The following is an 18,473-nucleotide window of genomic DNA, read 5'->3' on the forward strand; positions in this document are numbered from 1 at the left end:
ACACACACACACACACACACACACACACACACACACACACACACACACACACACACACCTTTACTTCACATGCACCTTCAAGTAAATAAACAAGCTAAAATACAGTGAAATGAACAGGAAAGAGTTCTGAGACTTTCATCAGTTCCATGCTTACTGCTTTTATACTGACTATAGTGAAAGCTATATATATATATATAGTCATTTTAAAAGAACACAATATATTAACCAGCACAAAATCTAAAGCTTTTTATATGAACATTAAATCGGAGGAAATATCGCTGGAAATAAGTGAGGAAAGACACTTAAAATAAAACACACTAGGACACTGAGGAAACCTATGCTGACATTTTAATCTTATTCCCTTGGCATTATCAAAATAATTCCATCATTCTTGATTTTAAAAGCATAGTTGTATTCGTGAAGAGTTGGCATGCGAGGGAGATAACTTTTAATGAAAATCTTCAATCCAAAAACCCTGAGTGCTGTCAGTTTGTCTTACAAGGCAGCCAGGCCAAGTAGTACACACACACACACACACACACACACACACACACACACACACGTACTGTCACTGCGAGCTCTTTATCACTTCTGGCTTGGCTCTGGTTAAAACTTTCCTCTTTTTAAATCATCTGCTGCAGTACTAGCGAGCTTGAGCCCATTTCCCCAACCTTAATCAAGGAAATTGCGAAACTGTGCTCAAATCAGCAGAAAAAAATGGGTTCTGTGCAGCCCACACCTCCATCACTCCCCTAGATCTGGCTATTATGAAAAGCAAAATGCCTGTAATTATGTCCCTCCATTTGGCTGGTTTTGGGAGAGAGAGAGGGGGGGGGGGGGGGGGGTGGTGTGCTATGTGCCGCTCTCCACGCCTGCAGGATAATGGTGATGAAAGCTGAGGGGAGCAAGCAAGGGTGGTACGCTTAATGGCACACTGGGTACATGATGCTGAGTGCTGACAGAGACAGACCCAGAGCTGCAGGGATATCTGTTATGTGTCAAAGCCAGGGAAAAGGGCACAGGGTGGGTAGGAACACAGGGTGGGTAAGAAACCTGCCAAGCTCCAGAGTAACCACAGTTCAACTCATATACAAAGTCTTCATCTAGGAGCGTTTATATGTGTATAAATATTAGGGCTGTCAAAATTAAAGCGCTGCTATAACGTGTTAATGCAAATTCGTTTTAGCGGCGCTAATTTTATTAACGTGCGATTCCTGCGATTTTTTATTGACGTTTTTATTGCTGCCTTGTCATGTGAAATTGTAAACAGGCTTGTGTAAGTAATTTGCTCAGTGCAAAGAAACCTGGTATTTCTATGGTCTTTTTTTTCCCCATGTGTCTAACAGACATGAACAAGTTCTTTGAAAAACATCTATGACCTTTGAAACATGTCTAGTTTTCATGCTCTTTGTTGAATCTGGTTTCACTAATAATAAACATATATTTGCATGAAGCAAATTCAAATTTGTCCATTCCCATTTTGATTATAGTATTTAAAACTTAAAAACTATTTATTTAAGGTAGATTTAGAACAGATTCAAATGTGTGATTAAGTTGCACACGATGATCAAGCGATTAAATATTTCAATCATAATACACACACACACACACACACACACGCACACACACACACACACATATATATACAGTGAGGAAAATAAGTATTTGAACACACTGCTATTTTGCAAGTTCTCCCACTTAGAAATCATGGAGGGGTCTGAAATTGTCATCGTAGGTGCATGTCCACTGTGAGAGACATAATCTGAAAAAAAAATCCAGAAATCACAATATGATTTTTAAACTATTTATTTGTATGATACAGCTGCAAAAATAAGTATTTGAACACCTGTCTATCAGCTAGAATTCTGACCCTCAAAGACCTGTTAGTCTGCCTTTAAAATGTCCACCTCCACTACATTTATTATCCTAAATTAGATGCACCTGTTTGAGGTCGTTAGCTGCATAAAGACACCTGTCCACCCCATACAATCAGTAAGAATCCAACTACTAACATGGCCAAGACCAAAGAGCTGTCCAAAGACACAAGAGACAAAATTGTACACTTCCACAAGGCTGGAAAGGGCTACGGGGAAATTGCCCAGCAGCTTGGTGAATAAAGGGTCCACTGTTGGAGCAATCATTAGAAAATGGAAGAAGCTAAACATGACTGTCAATCTCCCGCGGACTGGGGCTCCATGCAAGATCTCACCTCGTGGGGTCTCAGTGATCCTAGGGAAGGTGAGAAATCAGCCCAGAACTACACGTGAGGAGCTGGTCAATGACCTGAAAAGAGCTGGGACCACCGTTTCCAAGGTTACTGTTGGTAATACACTAAGACAACATGGTTTGAAATCATGCATGGCACGGAAGGTTCCCCTGCTTAAACCAGCACATGTCCAGGCACGTCGTAAGTTTGCTAATGACCATTTGGATGATCCAGAGGAGTCATGGGAGAAAGTCATGTGGTCAGATGAGACCAAAATAGAACTTATGGGTCATAATTCCACTAAACGTGTTTATAGGAAGAAGAATGATGAGTACCATCCCAAGAACACCATCCCTACTGTGAAGCATGAGGGTGGTAGCATCATGTTTTGGGGGTGTTTTTCTGCACATGGGACAGGGCGACTGCACTGTGTTAAGGAGAGGATGACCGGGGCCATGTATTGAGAGATTTTGGGGAACAACCTCCTTCCCTCAGTTAGAGCATTGAAGATGGGTCGAGGCTGGGTCTTCCAACATGACAATGGCCCGAAGCACACAGCCAGGATAACCAAGGAGTGGCTCTGTAAGAAGCATATCAAGGTTCTGGCGTGGCCTAGCCAGTCTCCAGACCTAAACCCAATAGAAATCTTTGGAGGGAGCTCAAACTCCGTGTTTGTCAGCGACAGGCCAGAAACCTGACTGATCTAGAGAAGATCTGTGTGGAGGAGTGGGCCAAAATCCCTCCTGCAGTGTGTACAAACCTGGTGAAAAACTACAGGAAACATTTGACCTCTGTAATTGCAAACAAAGGCTACTGTACCAAATATTAACAATGACTTTCTCAGGTGTTCAAATACTTATTTGCAGCTGTATCATACAAATAAATAGTTTGAAAATCATACATTGTGATTTCTGGATTTTTTTTTTAAAGATTATGTCTCTCACAGTGGACATGCACCTACGATGACAATTTCAGACCCCTCCATGATTTCTAAGTGGGAGAACTTGCAAAATAGCAGGGTGTTCAAATACTTATTTTCCTCACTGTATATATATATATATATATATATATATATACACACACACACACACACACACACACACACACACACACACACACACACACACACACACACACCCGGAAATTATTATAACTTTGTCAATTATTACTACTATTTAAATTTTTTCCTCGATTTCCTCTTCTCTTGCTGTTTAATATAGCTTCACTTCAGCATTTTATTGTACAAACTGTCACTGACATCTGTACATATGACAAATAAACCTGAAACTTGAGAGAGGAATTGGAGAAGAACTGCTTGAAAGACAGAAAGAAAAAGGGGAAATACAGGAATGAAAGGACAGAAAACAAAAAGAAAACTTTACTCCTAACATTAAATGAAAATACAAGTAAAGAGGCCACGCAAGAAAGTGAAAGCTGGGGAAAAGTACTGAAAGAATAAATAAATCAAATAAAATGAAGTAAGCATACAAAAGGCAAAGAAAGGACATCAGAAAATAAGGACACCCTCTAATGAGTGCATACTAATGGGTAAACTGAATTGGATTAGAGGTCCAGGTGGTCATCACTTTATATAAAAAAAAAGAAAAAAGAACTAAAAGGAAGTTCCACACAGAAGAAAAGGGGGAAAAAAAAAGGGGGGGGGGTTGTCCCGTGACAGACACACACACACACACACACACACACACACACACACACACACACACACACACACACACACACAGCTGCAGGGTTTTTGTCCAACTGAGTGGCACAGGATTGCCCCAAGGGTGGGGTTACAGATGCCAGGGGCCACTCTGGCTGAAACGTATAAAGAGAAGAGAGAAAAAGAGAGTGACATGAGTGAGTTAATCCACAAAAGGTCCTTTCTCTTCTTTTTATTGTCAGTGGGATCCGCCCTAACAATACAAAGGGGGAGACCGTCATTAAAGCTAATAACGACGCACTAACAATGCTAAGCTAACATTGCCCTGGTAATCAGTGCAACACTGATCAAATGCAATACACTTAACATTTTTCTTTCTTTCCACATTTAATTGGAAGACAATGCAAAGAGCTAGGCATTAACGTTTTCTTTTTTTCTTTACTTTTTTTGACAAACGGGACTCAAATCACAGAATAATTTGCAGTCATTTCCAGTAATTTTACACGTTAATGGAAGACTGTACGCTTCTGACAATGCGCACAATTACACGGATTGCTCGCATACACACACACACACACACACACACACACACACACACACACACACACACACACACACACCCACACCCACCCAAGGGGATGAGACAGCAAAACAACAAAGCACCTCCAGAGTCTGGGCTCTTGACCTGGATTTCACACTCACTCACAAACACACACACACACACACACACACGTGTGCACAAAAGCACACACACACCAATCATTAACATGTGCAGCTCTTCAGTGAGCTTGTACAGGACAGCATCTTAATCAGTTAGTGCTCTATTCTCATGTGACTATTAACATGCCAACCCCAGCCCCAGACCTGAGGGCTTTTTTCCAGCAACAAAAACGACTCTTACATGCAAATGCAGTTTCCTGTCAGCCTGAGAGCTTTCAGCAGAATGTGCATGTGTGATGTGGTTCAGTGGGACGACTGTAAAGAACCGGGCCGGGGTTCCTTTTATTGTCCAAAACCCTCAGAGAGGATCAAACAGAATTACGGATGATGCTTTCTCGTATGGATGGATCTGAGGTGGGACAGGTAAGTGCACCTTCATCTGGACAGATCAAAAGCGAGCGGACTTCAGGCTGAAGCCGAGCATGTGGGCTGCAGAAGAAAGAGTCCAAACAGCTGAAAAATGCCCAGACTCTCCCTAAACATCAGAGAGCGCCCTTTTCTACTCAAAAGATGCCCATGATAGTGACGACTATCCTGGGCTTGACTGCTGAACCAATGATCAACTGCGAAACCATTTTTACACTCCACTTTATTTCTGCATTTTTCATTCAGCCCAAAGATGACAAGCTTGCAATATGGCTTTAGCTTTAAGTAGCTTTAAAACTAGATCAGAGGAAGGTTGCCAATCCTTCAACTTTTACTTTAAACACAGGCATGAGGCTCTCGTGGAAGTCCATAAAACTAACCACTTCTGCAGGTGGGGAAAAAAATAAAAAATAAATCAACCTGCCTTTACTCTTTAGCTTAACCCCCAATTCCTGTTCTTGTCTCTATTATAAGTTAGCTGAGAGGTGCTTAACCTCCCTGAGAGATCTTGGGTTGGATTGGCTTTGAGCATGCGAGTAGAGTAATGGCAGAGGAAGCCAATCAATAGCTCTCTGCCTGATGATGGTCATTCAAGTCGTAATTGCGTAGGGTGCCTTTTTCTCCAATGGAACATAAATGCTTCCTTTTCATCTCGCAGCCTTCAGAAGACCATGCTATTACGAGCTTTGTCCAGCCTCTAATGGCTCTCGTGTCTGGGTTCTATCTGACAGGTGGCCAATGAGAAAGCTAGAAATTATACAAAGTAGACCACCATTAATAGACTTTTCTGCAGGAAAGGGGAAATTTTTTTTTAAAAAGCGAGAGCAGGAAAAGGGGTGATGGCCTATGATCTTGAACCATATAATGAGACACAGAACAGGACTTCTTTGGAAAGACTGGTGAGTAATCTGTGGCAGGACGGTTCATTTTCAGAGGTGAGAAAAAGTGCCATGTGGCATCAGCAGCGTTCCAGCTGTACCGGCCATCTCAGTGACAACCTCCTGGCCGTTTGACGCCACACCTCCCACTGCTGCCGTGCCAGCCGCATCGCTTGCATACATTAGCAGCTTTGATCAGAGCTGACGAGTTAAAGCCTCATCACACCTCTTCAAGCAAGCAGGCTGCTAATTACGTATAGAGACACTGTCCCGGGTGGCTCTGAGAGACAACTGCACATTAAAATGAATGTTAGAGAGGCTGGCAGTGCTAACACGCATTAACAAGATGCTGTCCTTCTGCTTTGGCAAACAGGACCAGGCCTGAATGCGTACAAATGCAAGATGATCAGAGCATGGACTGACAGCACAGTTGTAGAGAGAGTGGTGGAAAAAAAAAAAACAGAAGGACTAAAAGAACCCCTAGTCTGTATAAAGCAGAAAGTGGTGTGGAGCAGAAGGACAGGGCTGGATGGACAAGGCAACAGACTGCCTAGCAGAACGCCTTTCCTCTGCCGGAGTGTCTGGATCCTGCTTTTGTTCACCACCAGACTCTCAGCTGAAGTTTGGAGGAACTTTTCCTGTGTCCGCTCTCCACTTTATTCCAACTCGACCTCGAATCTTGGAGAACATTTGTGGAGTTGCTGCGCTCCATTTGTTATTCAAGATGGAGGCGTATGTTGACTAATTTTTTTTGTATCTAAGCTCTAAACTGAGTAGCGCAAACCAAGCAGTGGCCTAGAGAGTTCAGCGTCACAGGAGTTTATTGCTCATAAATGAAAAGTGCCCTAGTGATTGCATGGGTGACAGGGGGAAAGAAAAAAAAAAGCTGAGATCAGTTAAGTATTAATTCATAAATATTCCTGCACACATCTTGAAAAATATTCTTTTTTTTCTTGCCAGAAGCCAACACTTGACTGACATTGCATATTGGTTTAGCCTCCGTAAATAAGAGAACGGTTTGAGCAATATGTCCAGTCGGAGGGGGAAATCTATAATTCATTTGGTTGTGACTGTCTTCTGACTTACTGTGAAATGCAAACAGACTCGGGGCAGCTTAGAGGAAGAAAGCAGCTCATATAGGGGAATATGCAGAACGGTGAATTTCCCCTTCCTGTGAAGGAGAAGAAGCATTTAAGAAGTAAAGAAATTCATCAACAAACAAATTTAGTCCAGAACCAAGATAAAAGACAGATCGATATATATAGATATATTCATTATTAGGGGTTGACCGTTGTATTTTTTTATGATTTCATAGTCTAGACCGTTACACAAAATATAGGAGGAGAGACTACGAGGCATAGGGTGTAATACTTTTGCACAGAGCTCCGCTAATCTGTTCTCTTCATTAGCACACTGTGCACATTGTTAACATTAGCCACACAGGCCTGTAATAGCACAAATTACATCGTCATCCTCCAGTGTAATCATCATCCTCCACTCCAAAGACATTAGAGCAAAAGCAAGACCTGGAAACTAATAGACGAGCAGGTGGGTAATGACACACAAACAGGCTGAGGAGAATGGAGAAAATGAACTCAACCTACGTACTTCTGTGATTTATAGCCACTCGTCCTTCTGCAAATGATCTTATCAAAGTTCCGCTTTGTTAATCACGACTATAAATCAGCGATGGCAGAAAACACAGCTTTACTAAATTAGATTATTAGGGTCAGTTCATCAAGGATCTGCTGAGCATGTTCCTGTTCCTTTCCAACATTTTCATTTATTCACCCGGAAACGTCCTGTTGTTTTAATACTACTATGCATCTCTTGTTATCGTCTGATCAGTTCAGGCAAAAACAAACAACTACTTTTTGAAAATCTGCATCCGCTTAGTCCTGTAGAGACGCAGCAGCTGAAGCTATAAAAGTTAAAATCTCTCATCTCTACATTGGGGGGGTGGAAGAGCGGGTTTGTGCTGTGCTGTCATACACGAGGGAAAGAGTGTATGTGGTGTTTTTTTGTTTGTTTTTTTTTGCACCTAGATGTGACTTAACAGACGCACCTGTCAACGTGCTGAGGACAATTTTATTCAAACTCAAAAAAAGATCAGAATCACACATGCACAAAAATATTTGTAAACGGTAAATGTGTAAATATGTGATGAAGGCTTCATCCAAATATATTTCCAAGCCTCTGTGCCTCATTGTAGTCTGTTCAAACATTTACAGTCTGTCTCACAAACTTTCTCCATCTTTCAACTTTGTTTTTTTTTGCATTCATCCAGTGTAAAAGAGTTGCTTTCTTAGTACCAATGTTTTTGGCCCAAGCACCGAATTGCCACTGGTTAGGAAATTGACAATGACCACAGAGTGGTCATTACATCACCACAGCAAACGTGAAAGCATCTGAATTGCCCTGAATTGTTTCAGTGTTGGTCAACTGCAGAAACTGACCAAACTCAGAAACAGTTTCAAAAAAGCACAACTTTTTACTTTCTTACTTCTCACTTTAAAATAATTCAGTCAACAACAATCCAGTCTCCACTATAAATAATTCCTGCCTAGCTCCATTGTATGTGAACACAGTGAGATCTGGTAGTGACTCTGATCACCACCTAAAACTGTGGTTGGTCAGCTAAAGCAGTGATCAGATTCAATGGCTCAAAGGCAATAAAATGTTATGAAATGAGCAGCGTCTCCTCAATTTCAGTTACTGAAGTCAAATCAAGCGCTTTAGAAGCAATCTTTAACTTTTAATCTTTTTCTCTTCAGATTATTCGCTTTTCCACATGGCAACTTTTATCGGAGTTCGGTAGGATTTTAGATTCTTTGGCTGAGAAATCCGGAAAGTGTACTAAACAACTCGACAGTAATTACCTTTAAAATCCCCTCATAATTCTGGCTCTCAAACTGGTGGGAATGCAGAGGAGTGAACATATCGGATCATTGTTTTTTTTGGGAAGAACAGCATGTCGGTGTTTCGCCCCTCGATATCTGTCACTGATGTGAATGAACACTTCTTACGATCATTGAAATATAATCACTGACTCAGTCTTAGTGCTGGAACACTGTAATGTGTACTAGACCAGACCTCTAGTGAGTGATGTATCATGGTCTGGTGTGTTAGTACTGTCAGATACATGCTGTTAGGGACAAAGAGTCTCTGGAAGCCGGGAGCTGTGATTTTCCCCGGCTTTCAGATTTACATTGAAAGGCAACTTTTACACATAATGTGCATTTGAGTTCAGAAGCATGGGAATAGAACTGCCATTAAAAAAAAAAACCAAAAAAAAAAAACCACACATACAGAAAGCATTTTGGTGAAGAGAAAGCTAAATCTGCCTCTGTCTGTACAAAAACTGTCTTCGGATCTCAGGGCTGAGCCAACACACTCTCATTTTCCACACGCAGGCTATTTCCGTATGTGCTACAGCCCAACCAGGAACCGTACCACCTGTGGACACACCATTAAGCAATGCTTAGGGAATGAATAGCTCACCATAGCGCCACTTACCAGTGAGCTGCATCTAATTTTTTTTGTTGCTATTCTCTTTTAAATCCGTCACGGATAGACCGGAGTATGGTTAAACACCTTGTCTTTATTTAGTCTGAACATACACAAGGCAGAGGCTTGAGGAGAAGTACGAACTGGAGAGTGGGTACAAACCGTAATGCGGGTAGAATCTGTAATGTGTGTAGTCCAGGGATGATCGCCAATGTGAACCATTAAAGGCAAACTTTGAGCGCTTCCTCCGAAGCGGAGCCAGGAGCATAGAAGTACGGGGAATACTAGTAGTTGGAAGTCCGGTAGATCTCTCATGGCAATGAGTAGATCCGACAGTGAGTGAGGTGGAATTGGGACATTATAAAGGGGAAAGGTAATGGGGAACAGGTGTAGGTGATTAGAGAAGGGAGAGGCTGAGTAAGAGTTAGAGCCTTGGAGGAAGGCGTGGCTGGTGGTTCCCTGACAAAATCACATTTGCATTGGTGTGAATTAAAAAAAATGACAATATAAAATATAGATGAATAGATATAGATAAATATTAATTCTTAATAATATCATTAAAGGTAAATTGAGCAAATTTGTTATTTCAGAAGTGTGTATCAAACTGGTAGCCCTCCACATTAATCGGTACCCAAGAAGTAGCTCTCAGTTTCAAAAAGGTTGGTGACCCCTGATCTAGAGTATACCATTTGATGTATGTGGTGGAAAAACAGGCCGGGGCGTACCATGTCAAAAATAAATCTCTTATTTTCTTGAGTAAGTATGTAAAGTAATCCTTAAAACTCGTACAATTAAGATTTATATGCATTTTATCCACCACTGCTTCATGATTTATTAAACCCAAAACTGAAGTGATGAACTAGTGATGTGCCTCCACATTTAAGTACCAACTCTATTCACTTTACATTCTCACTCCTTGCTGGGTTTTATTCCCGAAACTCTGCCTAACAGCACCCTTCGTATTCAATCCAATATCTAACAATACCTTTTTTTTTTTTTTTTTTTTTTTACTGTTCTGAATACCAGTCATAGTATATGAGTGGAGTGGAGCGGCAGCAATTTCCTCTCTTTGCTCAAACCGTTCTATAATCACTCCCACTCCACTCCAGCTTTTCGATTTTCCGCTCCTCGCTCACTCCTCTCTCGAAGCCTTCTCTAATCACACCGTTCACGTACTGTACTCAAACTTACTGCTTAGTGGTTTTAATTAACAATTTGAAAAAGAAGAAGAAAATTAAAAATGTTATTTTCACTCCGTCTTTGTGAATGTAAACAAAGGCTTCATCAAACTGAATACCGGACGGTTTTTCGGAGCGCATTTTATTCTGAAGAGAAAACGGAGAGATCTCTGAACGAGAAAGAACCCTAACGCCCCGATATTTTCAAAAACACGTCTCTCGCTCTCAGCAAAACCACACAACTCCACTCCTTGCAAAGTTCATACACATACAGTCAGATGAGTTTGTTTTTTTGTCTGCTCTGTGCTTCAAACACATGCACACATGCCTTCGGGGGCGAGAACGTTGCATATATGTAGTTATGTTAAATATTTATATAGTTATCATACAGTGTTGCTATGTGGTGTGACTAGGGATGAGCACAGAGAACCAGTATTTTGTTGGACCGGTAAGTTATTGGATCAATACCGGACTACCGATACGCTTCAGGACAAACAGTACTGTTATCGAAACTTGCATTGTTTTATTGAATACTACAGAGTTAACGGCAAATCAGAAGCTGCTGCTCGTCATTTTCCGTCCCTGCATGATGTATCACGTATCAATGATGGCAATCGCCTTACGTGTGATATCCATGCACGTGTGCAGGGTGTGTGTGTGTGTGCAGTCAGTCATGGCGGCAAGGTTAAAACGTTTAAAAGTGCGTGCTCGCGTTACCAGTGTCAGGTGCAGTATATGCAGTAGTGTAATAGTGAACAAAAGAGGAAACACTAGTAATGTAATGAAACACTGTGCGCTTGCATGGAGAGTGGAATATTTAATATTTACAATTTATTAATTGCATTTTTTTAATTAAGTAATATATTTATATTTTATTTAGCAAATTTTCATAAATCAGTACCTTTTTTTTTAAATGTTTATAATAAAGTTCAGTAGTATTTTACATGGAGTGTTATGTTTGTGGGCGTTTTTTTTTTTTTACCATCCATTTTAAAGACGGTTGATTAATCAATACAATAATCAATACACATTGGAAACTACGATCCAATCTAGCTATCGGTATCGGTAAAATCCAATCGGTCAACCTCTAATTCGAATACGTTGTGCTGTGGTTTACTGAGGAAATCTTTTTTTTCTTTTTTTTTTTTTTTATTAAAACTAATGTGCTTTTTCTATTTGCTTAGATTCTTTTGTATGCTGCAATTCTACAGTTCAGCAATAAAAAAAAAAATCGTGTATTTTTGCAAGAAATCAAAGTCGTCTAGATAACAGTATTGATAACTGTATGGATATCCATCCCTAGGTGTGACACTCGCAAGCATTTTGGAAATGGACCAGAAACACAAAAAGAATAAAGATACACGATACAAGATAAAAAAATAAATAAATTGAATACACAAAAATTGTTTTAAATTAAACTCTGAATTAGCTCAGTAATTCTTACACCTACAGCCAATGAGAGAAAGCTATAAGACTGTTACTGTCTTCTCATAAACACAGACAGAGTAAGAATCTCCAGACACCCAGAACCTTATCCAGCTTTATATCACAAAGCCACCTTTCATGACAAGACACATAAATACACGGTACTGGAGTATACAATACATACAAAATATACGATAGTTCACTGGCAGATAAACATAGGCAGAGTGTGAAGAACACGGCATAAAGGGACTGACAGGTGAGTTAGTGTTCCCATATTTAGTTCCAAATCAAAAGACGTTCTTTCCACGCTGCAGTCGCGGCCGAGCCAGATCTTTGATTGTTAGAACTCGAAAAACTGGCCTGAGCAAGTCCGCGCCTCATCTCCTCTCGTTAATGTAATCAAAGGCAGGAACGGGCCGATAATGAAAAATGGAATAAGATGGAACAAGAGGCTCGGCACAGAGGTGCTATTCAGACACGCGGGAGAGTGCGGGGAGGCCGAATCAAGCCGTTCGCCACCATCCTTTCAGAAGCCAGACGCAATCACATATTCATGGATTTCCCCATTCAGCGAATAATCTTAATCAGGACATTGTATCTTGGAAATCAAAGAAGCTATGATTGAACTTCTATCAAAAGAGTGGCTTTCAGGGATTTATATGGAGATCTGGAACGGAAAGCCGACTAATCCGACTGAGCCGAGTCGGTTTCTGTATGCGGTTTCTGTGGGCTTCAATCTAAAGACATCAGCCACCCGCCAACCGCCTGTGATACTGTTACCATGGAGAGCTCTGGATTGAGAAGGCCACAACCTTTAAAGAATAAACATATCTCCACTCCAGATCACTATCTGCTCTTTTAAAGGTGAGCCTGGCGTCAGTGGTGGCAGCTTTGGTGTGGCCTCGGCTTCCATTTTGATGAACGTCTCAAATTTAGAGAGAGCTGTGTCCAAATCTAAAGTCCTACAGGACAATCTTATGTGGGGGGGAGAACATGCCCTTGTGTGTGGAAGTGTTTATGCAGTAGGTGTTAGATAATGGAAGCCAGATGCAGCAGCTGTCTCCTGCACATCAAAAGTGCTGAGGAGAGCAAACACAAGAGTACAGACATGAGGAAAAGCTTAAACAATGAGGAGGGGGAGGAGGAGGGAGGCATGTAGTCGGGTAAGGGTACTGCTCCATCACTGTTAGCCTCTGCAAAGCGAATATATAAGCAGCACCATCTGTGACTGCTCCTTCTTCTCTCCTTTTAGGGAGTATTAGCAGCGGCACTAAAGGGCAGACCTGCCAGCCTTCAGTCACAGACTTGAGACTCAGACTCACACCTGCATGTATAAAAAGTGATGTACAGAATTGCATAATCGATCCAGAATGTAGAAGGAAACCAGAGTGCAAACTGGAGAATCAGCCAAGTTTTAAAAATGCGTGAAAACGATGCCCATCTAAATAAATCAAGTTCCTACAAAACAACAACAACAAAAAAATACTTAATACATACTTTAAATGTTAGCTTAGTAAGCTTAGGTACTGTGTCCATTTTTTCCCCCTCACCCTGATGTCTCTCTCCTATAAATACTATGCTTTCATGATAAACCTCAAAAGTGTCATCCAGTGCCCTGCTCCCTCAGGTATAAACCTGCCTGCCTCATCGCCAATCATCTCACCTCTCAACACACAGCTCACAGCAGCAGTAAATGTGTTGAGATGAGATTCTGAGAGACTGATTTGTAGTGTGTGTGTGTGTGTGTGTGCACCTGGGTGTATGTGTGTGCACATCAGAGGGGTGTGATATCTGGGTCTGACTGATATTACACTTTATCTTGAGAGTGCTAAGTATAAAGATAACTTCTCAGTGCACAGAGATCTTAAACACAAAGAAGTCAATAGCTTGATTATTTTATTTATTTATTTTATTCCATTCCAAAGCACTTCTAAGCGGTCTTACAATGCAGAATATTTAGATAACATATAGTTGGCGGCTGGAAAAAAAAAAAAAAAGCCGATCTGTTGAACTCTTCGGAGCCGTTATGTGATTCAAAACAATACAGAGTTCGTGTTTATTTAGTACAATCGTATTAACAATGTTTCCTGCAGGTAATCTAGTTACTGTCTCATGTCATAGTTAAGCATTCAGGGGAAAACCAAATGGCATTTACTTTATTAAACAGTCGGCATAATGTGTACTGCCAATCAGTAGGAATGCATTCAGAAGGTCAGCATGGAAAACTAACTGGTCACTCAAGTAGGCATCTTACTGCAAATCTCTAATATGCTGTCGCTACCGAAATGGTACCACTGGAACAGGCACAATAATACAGTCTTGTGAACTACTTTAAAGCCAACACTTCTTACAATCACGCAGGTTACACTGATCAAACGCCTTCTGACCAATCAGAAAGGAGTATTTAAGGTAAACGGGTCTGTAATGGACAATATTTCCCAGCGATCTGAAGGCCCCCGCCCTGAAAATGCATAGTAAAAGTACCACTGTACAAATCAGGAAGCATTTTTTTTTCCTTTTCTTGTTGAATCCCGGTTCACACAAACGCAAGTCAGATGTACGCTGCACAAACGTCGACATGCCGAACGCAGCCTTGCGTCAAAGACGTATATTCACAGCCTTACAAGGCAAAGCAACTGGGACTCGACTGCATTAATGGGACACTCGTAGATTTGTGCCTTCTGAATGTGAAGAAAGAAAAGGAGGCAATGAATAGCTGTAATTACACACAATCACATCTGATTGGCTTTGATTATTTAATATTTCACTTGTGATAAATTGTGGTGGCGCTGTTGAGATAAAGGGCTCTATCATAAGACATAATCTGGAGTCATTTAAAAGTTGCGCTGGTTCACAGAGGCTTGATCTGTTTGGAGTTATGGCTTCAATACGGACCGTACTACACTGAGATCACTATCTACATAATAAGCCTGGCTCTGCAATAAACGGTAAAGTGGGCTGTGTGTTGCATGCTTAGAGTGGCGCAGTATGACGTAAAGGTCGTGTGTGTGTGTGTGACTTTAGCACGGCAGCAGAACGGGAGATATTTGGCAGGCCTTTCAGATTCCCCATCTGTCTGCAGGATGTAAAACATCCTAATGGGTCCCGTTCACCACCTGGGGCAATACCTTTTCTCTGTACCACACACACACACACACACGCACACGCACACGCACACGCACACACACACACACACACACACACACACACACACACACACACACACACACAGCATTGTGGGGACATCCATCAATATAGTTATCAATGCAGCTTTCTAATGTGAAGCTATAGCTAAATCCAGCCATGACCTTAGTAACCAAAAGAAAATGTACACACACACACACACACACACACACACACACACACACACACACACACACACACACACACACACAGTTCCATCGAAACAAAAGAAACACATACATCCTCGTGAGGACCAGCCAGACAAGGTCAAAACTGTCAGATATTCCTATCCTTGAGGGGGTAGGATATAAAACCATGCCTGACTGCTATCTCTCTCATTCCCTCACTCTCTCTTACATTCAAACATGCAGAAAATACAGAAGCGAGCATATAGCAGTAGACACGTACACCGGCACCTTTTCCTGAGTATGCATGCCTTGCCTTGATGTTTACTGATTATTTTTTACCCATCATAACAATGACCAGCATATCAGTCCATTCTAGTGTGTGTGTGTGCTTGTATGTGTGCTTGTATGTGTGTGTGTACAACACGGTGCCATTGTGCAATACAAAGCACTCTGTATGAATCATCCATGAACCACATGCAAGCGAGAAAGTGTGTTTCAATACACACTGAAAAGCAAAAACAGCCTAAACATCTGTCCTGCAGATCTGGTACTGACTATAAACATACAGTCCTCCATATATTTCAAATTGTAGGTGTAAATCAGTGCCACTTCCAGACCTATTAACAGTTTAGTTTGCCATTAACCAGCTATATATATATATATATATATATATATATATATATATATATATATATATATATATATATAAATTTTTTTTTACCAGGTGCAAGATGTGATGGGCACATGTGAATTGTGTTTGTCTGTCGAAAGCAGAGGGGTTTATAGTGCTGTTAAGTCAAGTCTTTACTCCTTTCCACTTCATCCCTTTATCGCCAAGCTGCAGGGCATCATCCTGGCTCACACAGCCAGTGGCCAGCATCTGCATGATCACCCACACAGACACTAATACGCTCATGGTCAGTGGATGGCAACCAGCATTCACTGCTGGAAAGTGGGAAAATAATGTATAGATGGAACCACTGAAGATGTGAGATGGCGTTGGTGAGGATACAGAAAGGAGAGGTGACCTAGACAAAAATGTGGGGTGTGTCCACACTCAAGCTGGACAACAGAAAACAATCAGAGGCTACTTCCTAAAATGCTGCCAGCAAAAAAACAAAACAAAAACAAAAAGTCTGTTGCAAGATGGCCGCCACACACAGGACCAAAATCCCATTCTTGACTACAGCGTATAAACACCGGCATCTTTGTTAAGGAAAATGCTGTCCTGTGCTCAGGAACCAGGCTACCGAGTGTTTTTGGCGCACATGGAAGTAAATTAATGCAATATTTCTGCTTTTTAATGTTTGACAAAAGGATTTGCAGAAGAGAAAACCCTTTATTACCTTCGATCCTTACACTCCATCTCACAACAAGCACCATGGCCAAAAGAAACATCACTTTTTGAAACAACTTCTACATCCCTTACTCTGTCAAACACTGACAGTAAAGGACTGCTTATCTGCTCAGAACAACAGGCCACGAGCGTTAGTCACAACTGGCCTGCTGACGAGCTACGTTTCTCCATGCCGCCCGAAAAGAAAAGGAAATCAGGCCAGAGAGAAAGAAACAGGGAACGGGCTCGTCAAAATAAGTCGGATTAGCTGAGGCAGGAGCGCTAGCGTAGCCCCCGCTCTCTGATGAGTACTGATGCCTCACCTTGAGGATGAGCTGAGACAGAAAAAAAAACCCCGCTCACCCTTTTTATTCTTTTGCGAGGAAAAGAAAAAAAGAATGAGAAAAATACTAAGGCAAGCACACAAACTTTTACAGACAGGGTGAAACAAGCACACGTTGGACAAGGTCACTTTTCCTGCTCTAACAAACTAATGCTTTCTTGTTGACGGTTTCTTGTTTTGTTTTGTTTAATAAGGTGCTATACAATATTTTAGATATGCTCAAAATGTTCCTAAGCAACTATAGAGCACAAAGTGATGCGTGACTGCTGCTCCAAATTGGAACTGTATGACTCAGGAAACAATGAGGTAATGTTAGCTTACTCCTATAAATCGCTACTTAGCTAATAGCATTCTCAACAACATGGGTCGAATTTTACACAGTTATACAAGCGTACGCCTGTCAGGTCTGAGCCGCAATTTTCCTGATCCGTTATTAAATGTCATGAAACCCCAAGATAAAACTGCCCATAACTCTACTGAGCTCTGTGTTCCCAATGCCATCCAGGCAGAAAACCTGTTTTACCCACAGTTTATGGTGTGTTTTAGAGCTCACAATGAAGCTGTGGTTATTTTCCAAAAATCCCATAGCATACTAAACAGCATGGTACAGTAGCACACCACCAGATGTTACTTAATAACAAAGGCTGCTATTTAGAGCATGGGGTCAAATTCAAATCCAGCCCCTTGACTTGTTGGCCTGAGAGAACCATAATCTAGAGCTAGTTTTACATTTTATTCCATTCTATGGATTAACACCAATAACTTTATTCATTATACTGTTAGGACTGGCTGTTGATTTATTAAATGGAGGAGTTAAGAGATCGTACACTCCACCCCCTGTACACCATATGTTCATGTAAAACTCTTTTGTCAATGCTGCAACAGATTTGGGTCTCCTAGTAAAAGAAGTGTACAAACTTTGTGGTAGCAGTTTGAGGAAGAAACAAATGTGGCTAGAAAAATCGGGTGTCCATATGGCGGACAAAATTATTGGGATTTTTTCCAGCCATATATGCAAAGAACACACATAACATCACCCTTTTTTTTTGCCCATATTGCAGAGTTGGGTGATCTTGGATTTGGAGATATTAATAAAGCACAATTATTGGTTTGCACTAAATGCCATAGGTTTCTGAATCTACTCTTTGGATGAGGGTCTGATTTGCACTTCAGGTTCACCTGCTAAATGTTACTGGTCAAGTGTGATAATGTTAAAAAGTAGGTTTCAGTATGTTTTTTTTTTTTGTTTTTTTTTTACAATAACAGTAGTGCTATTTGGGAACCTTGTGTCTCACTTGCACTGTATATTTATTATATATTTAGTATGCTATGAACATGCAAATGCATTCCATGTGTGATCTAATCTATGATTTTTTTACACCATTGCTAAATTTCTTTTGGACATTTTGGGTACAAATCTTCGGAGTCTAAAATTCACACACACAGATTTTTTTAATATAGCCATTTGCTTGAAATGATTCACTTTGTGAGTGCATGTGTACTTTCTCTCTTTCTCTGCTGGAGTGCACAGTGTGCATGG

The 18,473-nt window shown here is 41.0% G+C and overlaps 1 protein-coding gene across 4 annotated transcripts in view; it reads right to left on the reverse strand.

Moving 5' to 3' along the window:
• The window catches only part of pard3bb (par-3 family cell polarity regulator beta b), a 259,615-nt gene that overhangs the window by 65,420 nt on the left and 175,722 nt on the right, over nt 1-18,473 (reverse strand). The window lies entirely within an intron of this gene.

Source organism: Silurus aristotelis (genome assembly GCF_946808225.1).
Source record: "Silurus aristotelis genome assembly, chromosome: 3".
Classification (NCBI taxonomy): Eukaryota; Metazoa; Chordata; class Actinopteri; order Siluriformes; family Siluridae; genus Silurus; species Silurus aristotelis.